Source organism: Quercus suber, unplaced genomic scaffold, assembly GCF_002906115.3.
Source record: "Quercus suber isolate HL8 unplaced genomic scaffold, Cork oak 2.0 scaffold_715, whole genome shotgun sequence".
NCBI classification, from domain to species: Eukaryota; Viridiplantae; Streptophyta; class Magnoliopsida; order Fagales; family Fagaceae; genus Quercus; species Quercus suber.
Window position 1 is genome coordinate 273,518 of NW_027070156.1, and position 10,380 is coordinate 283,897.

The following is a 10,380-nucleotide window of genomic DNA, read 5'->3' on the forward strand; positions in this document are numbered from 1 at the left end:
AGAGAGGCAGATAGCTGTTGTGAGTGACGATGAGGAGAGGTGGAGAGAGAGTGTGACGATGAGGACTAACTACTAAGAGTATTCACATCAAGGATGCTAAAAATATAGCATTTAACACCTCAAAATGTCACTTTCTACATTTTAAAGTCTTACTTTCAAATACACCCAACATCAAAACTTCTATTTTAAGAAACTACACATTAAAATAATATGAACAATCTAATTAAATAAATAAATAAATAAAAAACATATTTAGCTCACCTCTCTTATCATCCTCTTTGACTGAGGTGGCGATTAAAATATTATTAAAAATTATTTGGCATTTTATATGTCACGTGAGCATTTTAATTTTTTATAAAAAGTCATGTCAGAAAATGTAAACAAAAAAGAAAATAAATTAAAAAAACAAAACTTAAATTTTCTTTTGATATCATCTTAATGAGAGCATATATATATATATATATATACATACACACACACACACACACAGCCTCTCTATCGCAGCAGATACCCAAACATACTCTCCCGCCACTGAAACAAAAACAAAAGCCCAAAATAACAACCACAAATGAGCCCAACAGAAAAATCTTACCCAATTTACCAACAAAAATATAATAAAATTAGTCAAAAGACTCAACCTGAATATTGTAAAAATGATGTTTATTTGTGATATAGGTACTGTTCAAACTTATTTGGGAAAATAAGGAGAGAAGTGAATTTCGGCAACACTAATGCCGAAATTCTGAAAAGAAAAAAAAAAAAAAAGTAAGAAAGAGGAGAGAGAAATGATGTGACGGATGGAGAGAGAAAAAGAAATTTCGGCAATGATATTGCCGAAATATCATTGCCAAAATTGGAAGATTCAAAAAAAAAAAAAAAAAAAAAACTGAATTTTGACTGGAGTAATGCTACGGCCACACACTATTTTACCATATTTTTTATAAATTGTTGTAATGGCCAATTTTTTACTGACTCTCATTAGTGCCTACCAACAATATCAATTTTTTATTTATCAATAATTACTTATTACATCAACAGTTTATGAATGTTTTTGTAAAAAAGTTTATAACTCTAGCATTTTACCAAAAGTGAATGATTTAAAAAAAAAAAAAAAAAAAAAAAAAAAAAAAAAAACTCAATTGCGGCAATTGAATTGCCGAAATTGGAGTAAATAAAAAATAAAAACATGTGGCTGCATTAATCTCACAACAATTCCAATTTCGGCAATTATATTGCCGCAATTGAGGTTTTTTTTTTTTTTTTTTTTTTTTAATTATTAACTTTTGGCAAAATGTTAGAGTTACAAATTTTTTTACAAAAATTTTCATAAACTGGTGATATGATGAGTGATTATTGGTAAATAAAAAGTGATTTGTTGGTAGGTACTAATAAGAACCAGTAAAAAATTGGCCATAACAACAATTTGTAAAAAATATGATAAAATAGCGTGAGGTCGTAGCATTACTCTTGCCACAATTCATTTTTTTTTTTTTTTTAATCTTCCAATTTCAGCAATATCATTGCCGAAATTTTTTTTTCTCTCTTCCCGTCACATTATTTCTCTCTCCTCTCTCCTACTTTTTCTCAGAATTTCGGCATTGGTGTTGCCGAAATTCACTTCTCTCTTCATTTTCCCAAATAAGTTTGAACAGTACCCATATCACAAATAAACTTCATTTTTTGCAATATTCAGCAAAAAGACTCCTCAACCTTTCAAAAAAACAAAGGAAGTCAAAAGACTCAAAATTTAAAAGAAAAACCCTAAATCGAAAGAGAGGCGGAGAGTTCGTGTCCTTCAGTCTGTTGCATCTTACGGAGTAGACTCCAATCTCCATGGCCATACACCGCACAACACGGTCGTGACTAAGGTCCACCGATCGTCTCTACATCATCACGCGGTCGCGTCACCCTCTACGCCAGGTCTGCCGATCTGCATAGGGTATTTTACACTAAATACAAAGACAATCACTTGGTACAACTACGGAAAATTAGTCGGTTATATAATTTGACTAGGTTTTGTAACATACCCACGGCCTTTGAGTTTATTCGGGTACATAGGTATTCTCACATACCTGCCGCATCATTCACAGAAACAGAGAGGCTGCTGCGTTTTGAATCATCCATTTATATATTCTTCTCGGTGGCTATAGTAGTCCCAAGTCCCACTATTATAGTGGGCTCAACTTTGGGCCATCTCCAAGTCTATGACGTTGCTTCCAAAACTTGGAAGCTACAGAAATTTGAAAACACTGATAATGAATTTAATCCTTTCCCGAGCAACCAGCCCGTGGTTTTTTGGCAGCAAATTTTATTGGTATGAGCATAAACATCGGCTAGTTGGATATGATTGGTTGACAAAGGAGTGGTACTTAGCTGACGTGCGTAATATGCATGATTGTAGTGATTGTCTTGAAGAAGATCTGTGCTTGCCTCATATAGCTGGTGATTATTTCTGTTTGTTTTGGAAGTCCCTTACCGGGTCCGATACATTTCGCATTCACTGCTTGAAGTTTCAAGTTGCCAAGTATCAACCAATTGTTGGATCAACTTATTGCTTAGCCTCATCTGGGCTAAAATCCTTTCTCAATGGCCTGGTGGGGTAAGATATTTTCTGTTCCATTTAATTTCCAGTAATTTTTCTATTATGTTAATATATCTTTTATATGGTTTGCGCGCCTTGCTGGTTTAAATGGAGTCTAAAAAGTTGTTATAAAATGGTTATATATTTATAATCAAGCAGTTGAATATTCTCTAGTAAATTGTGTTTTTTTTTTTTTTTACATCTTTGCTGTGCCCTCAAATTATTATGCCTTTCTTCGTTGTTTTTTCCTAACAATCACAAATATCAATTCACACCTATCTAAAGGAATAGGACTGCATAAACATGCATTTTTCTTCATCAATTACTTGTTAAAATATGGTTAGATAATCAGTTCATAAGTTTGGGAACTTCGATCATAGTTATATCAAGGCATCAAAAGTTCAACACTTTTTTTTTTTTTGGTTTATTTTCTTTTATTGTGAATTTGGGATTGATTTTGAGGCTCCTTTTTATTCTGCTGTTTAGGTATTCCCAGAGCACTGCTTGGACTACCTAGTAATTTGTATTGATTAAAAAAAATGGTATTTATTTAGTTTTTTTAAACTGCATACTAACTTGTTTTGGTTATTGATAATATTGTTTGGTGTTTTTTTTAGGACCGGTTGTTTGGAATACCATTATTTGCCACTCGAACGCGAATTGGAAAACTAATTAGTTTGAATTGGCACACTGAATCGGTTTGATCTATTTTTCTACTCTTCTAAATATAATTTGTGAATTGGCATATAGTTTGTTCATTCATTATATGGACGTCATTGAAATCCTTGTTTTTATTTTTTATTTTATTTTTGTTTTTTTAGACCTAGTATGCTTTTGAATAAGAATAAAAGTTTTTTTTTCTTTTTTTTTTTGGGAAAAGAAGTGTGTTAATCTTGTAGTTGGTTAGCACAAAAAAAACAGGTTCTAGATGATTTTTATATCCATATTTGACGAGGCATCTAGATTCTCTAATTGGTAGAATTAATACCCTTTAATTAATTTGTAGATTAGATGGTTTGTACGCCTTCTTGGCTATACTTGCTCAGATGAGAATGAAATGCCTTTCTTCACTGTTTCTTCCTAACAATCACAAATATCAATTCACTGTTTCTTCATTGCTTAAACCTTCCTTTTTCTTCATTAATTACTTATTAAAATATGGTTAAATAGTCAATTCATAACTTTGGGAAGCTCGATCATAGTTATATCAAGGCATCAAAAGTTCAACATTTTTTTTTTTTTTTGGTTTATTTTCTTTTATTGCAAATTTGGGATTGATTTTGAGGCTCCTTTTTATTCCTGTGCTTTAGGTATTCCCAAAGCACTGCTTGGGACTACCTAGTAATTGGTATTGATTAAAAAAAAAATGGTATTTATTTAGTTTTTTTAAACTGTATTCTAACTTGTTTTGGTTATTGATAATATTGTTTGGTGTTTTTTTAGGACTGGTCGTTTGGAATAACCTTATTTGCCACACGAACGCCAATTGGAAGACTAATCAGTTTGATGTATGTTTCTACTCTTCTAAATATAATTTGTGAATTGGCATATAATTTGAAATCCTTGTTTTAATTTTTTGTGAATAAAATTTTTTTTTTTTGGGGGGGGGGGGGGGGGGAAAGAAGTGTGCAGTTTAATCTTGTAGTTGGTTAGCACAAAGAAAAAATGTTCTAGAAAAATGTTCTGGATGGTTTATTCTGTATCGTGACTGGTACTGTAATTGATACCATGACTGGTCACTAGAGTCTTCGACTCAACTTGGCTAACAATCCTACTTGGCTAACATAGATGTGAAGCAGAAATAATGTCATTTTAAATTATGCATAGAACTTATAGAAAATTATATTTGGCCATGGAATAGAATTAGCCTTGAAAGTTGAAACCCCTCGAACTTGACCATTAATTGAAATTGAATTCTATTTCAACTCCCAATTCCAAATTGCTTGATTGGTAAATAACATAAATCCTGTCCAAGGGGTTTTGTTTGTTGCATGCAANTTTTTTTTTTTTTTTTTTGGTGATTGAAAAATATATTAATACCAAATTATAATTTATGCAAATTATTAACTTTTACTCAAAAAACTAAAAGAGCCTCTGAGTACGTGAGTTAGACTAGCATATATTAAGAAGATTCAGAAAGTTAGTTATTGCCTTTTTTACTGTAAAAAATACCTCTAATTTAATTAACTTTTTTTATACACTAATTTAATTAACTTAAAATAAAAGAAATGAGGTTAAAATAGTAAATTGACAAAAATAATAAAAACAAACCTACAAAGTAAAAAGTCTCTCCTAAATAAATTCTTACTTCTACGTTGAAATACCTTCCGACCCGTTTAAGGAAAAAAAAATTAAAAAAAAAAAACTTCCGACCCAAAAAATGCGCAATAGCTTAAGAAACTCACCACCTATTTACCTTGCCCACATTTTCTGAATAGAAATACTCACAAACAAAAACACTTCACATTACTTTGTTACGTGTACAATAAAAGTTCTCAATAGAACTTCTCGCAAAGAAACACTTCCTATTCCTATTATTCTTAGTTGGAATTGAATTTTTGTCAGCTTCACATCAACAAAAATTCTTTTCAGCCGTTTATCAAAGATTACTCTTCTCAGAGTTAAGATTGAGATAAAAGAGATGTTCGGAATAAAAAAGTGATTTTTATGGCTCGTGTTTGTGATGAGTAAGATTAAGTAATCTCTTGTACTTAACACTTGTATCACTCTTTTTGATGGGAATGACTTAAAAATCCTAAGAGAAAGACATAAATAACCATCTCACCACTATTGTCCACCAATCATGAAATGACATATGTATGCTTTGGCATAGTAAAAGTGCAATGTCAATGACATCTGTATATTTCGGCATAGCAAAAGTGCAATGTCAAAAGCTTAACATAATTGGGTATTTCTTTTCTCTCTCTTATATGCTCATGCATGGTATGCTTAAAAGAAAAATATGCAAAGAAAAATAAAAGCAAAAAGAATCAAAATACTTTATATATGATTGCAAGCGTGTCTTCTAGGAGATGTGGGAGTTATAGGATGTACCTTGAAGGTGATAGTCCCCATCAAGCAGTTATGATTGTGTGTGAGTTAAAGTGATTTTCTCATATCTCAAATCGTCATAACATGTAGACACTTATGCAATCTTGCGATGTTTTTTCACACATAACACGCAAATTCTTCACTACTTTTGATACATGTGAAGGTACAATATGATTTGGCTATCACAAGAGATTCATGTGTTAATGTATGCTCACTAAACTGTCTTAACTTGTTTTTGAAATATAAAATTGGTTAGACTTGTTTAGTGTGTATATGTGTTTTGGATCTAAATGCTTGACATTTTTCTTGTTGAGAGATATTTTTAAGAGCTTAAAATGTTGATTGGATCTTTGGTTGAGTAGCATGCTTGATTGCATTCATTTTTGTGTTTTTCTCTTCTTTGAAAAATTGTTTTTGCACATCTCGACAACTTCTCGATACCTCTCAACAGCTAGGCTATCTATCGAGCCTCTTGATCTTCCTTTCTCAGCAGCAGTTAACGCAATCTCTATTCATCGAAGTTTTTGAGAATTTATCTCGATAGCTTCTCGACAGCTTCTCAATCCATTGAGAAAGTTTATGTCTGCTCGATAGATGCTTGATAGCTTCTCGATCAATCGAGGTCACTTTGCTGTGGACAGCTCTCTATAGCACTTGGACAGCTTCTTCTGTCGAGATTTAGCGCTCGATAGCTTCTCGACATCTCTCGATCCATTGAGCTTCATGTTTCTTTATATAGCTCAGCATGATTTTTTCTCTCATTTTCTCAGATCTCTCTTGACAAAATTTGACCCTTTACCTCCCCAAACTCAAACCCAGTTGATCTTCGGCCTAGATTGATCTTCCTTTCACTAGTATGATATTGTTTTCTCTCTTTTTCATGCATTTCATTCATATAGACCTAGGTTTTTGGGTTTTTTTTTTTAAATTTTGGGGTTTTTCAAAATTGATAAGGTTTTTGCAATATTTTTGGTTTGGGTTTTGTTTAAATGATCCTATATGTTCATGCATTGCATAACTTTTGTATTTTAACAATGTTTCATGCATTACAGATGTATGTTTACTATGTTGAAATCATGTGAGCTGGTAGCATTGGACTGAGCTAAGCCCATGATGTCTTTATTGTTGCATGTCACATGTTCATGCATTTTTCATGCATATATACCATTCTTTTTCTTCTTATTGATATTGTGTTTGGTACTTTTTTGCTTGTCTCTCTCCCTTTCTCTTTCTTTCGGTCAGTTTGCTCATGGCACCAAAGAAGAGCAAGTCTACTCTATCTTGGGACCCTTTTCGTTATGGGGCATCTTCTTCTGATCCTACTCCTTCTTTTGTTTGGTTTCGTGATGATAAAGCCCGTCAGGACTTTTCGGAGAACTTTTCATGACGTGGCAATCATTCAGAACGTCAAGTCATCCTTTCAAACTTTTTCGATACTAACCTTCCCACTATCATCTATAGTAGGGGTTGGGAGTCCCTTTGTGACATCTCGGTCATTTGTCCCTCCATGATCATACATGAGTTTTACTCCAATATGCATGAATTTGATTACTTTGTACCTCATTTCTCCACTCGCGTTCAAGGTACGCATATTGTATTTACTCCAGATCTTATATTTGAGGTTGTTATTACATTCTTCCACCTATCTCTTCATGTGTTGTTTCTTTTCTCTCTTTATGCACATGCTTCTTATTAATTGTATGCAATCTTTTATATTTCATTTCACACTAAGATGCTATGATGAGTTTTGTTTAAAGTGTTTCAAAAATACAGGTTGTCAAAGTCTTTTTTACCATGAACTCTCTTCTTGCAAAGTTTTTCAAGAGTTTGTGTTAGGATAGATTTTATTGTATTAAACACGTGAGTATGTGTTAAGTGATTTATGACTTCTCTCATATGTTCATTTGTTTGTTGTAGTTTTTTCATGGATTGTCAAAAGAGGAGATTGTTAAGATATATGTGAATCATGTTAAGAACATATGTCATTTAAAATTGGCTAACATTTTGACAAAACACACTTTACTTGTAATTGGGTAAATCTAGGATGTGTTTAATATTTCAAGAAACAAGAGTTCAAAGTACTGTATTTTATAGCTCGACAGCTATCTCGATAGATAGAATCTATTGAAGTTTCAAAGGCAAATTTAGCCCGATGCTTGACAGCTGCTTGACAGATAACCTATCTGTTGAGATTTACGAAAATCAGTTTTTCAGATTTAATTTCACACATATCCGTGTATACTTATTTAAGCTTTCTTTTCTCACAACCCTAAACATATATAAGGATTATTTTAAGAGTCATCTCAGATGATGCAAATGGGTGAAACTTGATGCAAAATTTTTGTTCAATCATATTGTGACTAGAGATATATGCCCTAGTTCATATTTTTCTTGAAGAAGCTGCTGCATTTGTACGCCATAGGATTTTGTAACCAAGGAGTTTCGTGATCTTTATTGTGTTAATGAACTGATAAACTTTGCAGCCAACATCCTTCTCAAGTTAGTGGTCAGTTATGTATTTGGAACCGTGCATCAATTGGTTAGTCATGTACTGGGAGTCGTGCATTGAAAAGGAAAGATTGTCACTACAGAACAAGTCCAATTGTGTATTGGGGTAAGGGTTCAATTGTAGGTTGGTATAAGGTACTGGGATTCCTTTACTTATAACCGCTTTTTATGATAATAGTGAATTCTTGAGAGTGGTGACCTTAAATTCACCTGTTGAGATTTTTGCCTTGTAGGTTTTCTTCATTCATAAACAAATCACCGTGTCAACTTTATTTTCCACTGCATTTAACTTAGTTGGTGATTTGTTTGTACTACCACACGTATTGTATGTTAATTAACTTAATTAATTCACTTGACTAATTAATTGATTAATTTATTATAAGAGGTCAATACATTCTTGGCCTATCACAAATAGAGGATGACAGGGTTCTATGGAAACCCAGAAACAAGCTTAAGGAGAGAATCATGGAATTTGCTTCGATATCTCAATGCCTAGTACCAAATGCCATGGGCATGTTTGGGAGATTTCAATGAAATTTTATTGGCAACAGAGAAAGTAGGAGGTCTTGAAAGATCCCAGCAACAAATGGAGGATTTTAAGGAGGTTATAAATATCTGTGGTTTCCAAGACCTGGGGTTTGAAGGGCCAGATTTTACTTGGTGCAACCAAAGACCTAGGAGGCAAAGAATCCAACTAAGATTGTACAGAGTATTAGCTACAGTGGACTGAATAGAGCATTATCGAAACTCTAGAGTTATCCACATTGTAGAGTCGACTTTAGACCATTGTGCCATTTTCTTGACAGACCAACAAAATCCACCCATACATAGGAAGAGAAGATTCCACTTTGAAGCTGCTTGGACTAAGGATGAAAAATGCAAGGAAGTTATCCATGATATGTAGACAAATTTCTCAACTATACAATCAACTATTATAGGCCAAAACAAAAAGAAAAACCATATACCAGTATCCTTTCTTAAGTAGGGAGTTCAAGCACAAATACTCCATTTTGAAATTTCTAAGTTAGCCACGAGTAATATGCAACCGTCAAACACTATTGAATCCCTAATTACATTCACTCAAAAGTAAGTATTTCTTAAACTATGAATACTTGATAGTCATGACAGGTAAGAACTCAAAGAAAATTAATGATAAACAAAAGAAAAGAATCAAAGAAAGTCAATGATAAATAAAAGAAAAGAAAGAGGAACTTACGAAAGATAGAACCTGAAAAGCCGTTGGAGCCATTGATAAAGTCTGTTTAAATTGTTTAGAATCCAAATCTGAAAGAAGAAGAAGAAGAAGAAGAAGAAGAAGAAGAAGAAGAAAGGAGAGAATGTAGAGCTAAACTGAATGTTTTCAATTTGAAGAAGAATGAGAGAAACTGGCAAAGTGTACATGAGTTTATGAGTCTTAAAATATAGGAGTTTTAATTTACATATTTATCTTCGTTAGTTGAAAACTTGTAAGTGAGAATGATGAGCGTATTTTAGGGATCAAAATTGAGGAATCCAAACAAAGGAAACCCCTTAAATAATAGTATAGATAATGTTGTATTCATAATTCGTATATATCTGTATATATTAAGAGGATTCAGAAAGTTAGTTATTGCCTTCTTTACTATAAAAAATATCTCTAATTTAATTAACCTAAAAAAATGAGGTTAAAATAGTAAATTGACAAAAATAATAAAAACAAACCTTCCCACCCAAAAAATTCCTACTTCTATGTTGAAATACCTTCCCACCCGTTTAAAAAAAGAAAAGAAAAGAGAACTTCCCACCCAAAAAATACTCAATAGCTTAAAAAACTCCCCATGTATTTGCCTTCCCCACATTTTCTGAACCGAAACTCTCACAAACAAAAACACTTCACATTACTTGTTACATGTACAATAAAAGTTCTCAATAGAACTTCTCGCAAACAAAAACTCTTCCTATTCCTATTATTCCTAATTGAAATAGAATTTTTGTCAGTTTCACATTAACAAAAACTATTCTCAATTGTTTATCAAAGATTACTATTCCTATTCCTAATTGAAATACAGTTCCTGTCAACGGCTACTTCTTTGTATAAAGTAGCGTGTGTTTGGTTTAATTGGATAGAAAAAAAAACAAGCCAGAAACTAGAAGAGAATAACACATTCTTTGATTGCTACGTCCATTGAAATGTGCTATAGCTGAAGTGAAAAAAATTGTTCTACAAACCTTGCTTTATTTCATTAAAAAGTATGTGTTTT

The 10,380-nt window shown here is 32.5% G+C and overlaps 1 long non-coding RNA gene across 1 annotated transcript; it reads left to right on the forward strand.

Moving 5' to 3' along the window:
• The first annotated feature begins 2,441 nt into the window (after positions 1 to 2,441).
• LOC136064604 (uncharacterized) lies at positions 2,442 to 4,193 on the forward strand. The gene is made up of 3 exons (XR_010626224.1): positions 2,442 to 2,599; positions 3,199 to 3,279; positions 4,025 to 4,193. It is a non-coding gene; the product is annotated as an uncharacterized LOC136064604 (long non-coding RNA).
• The last annotated feature ends 6,187 nt before the right edge of the window (positions 4,194 to 10,380 follow it).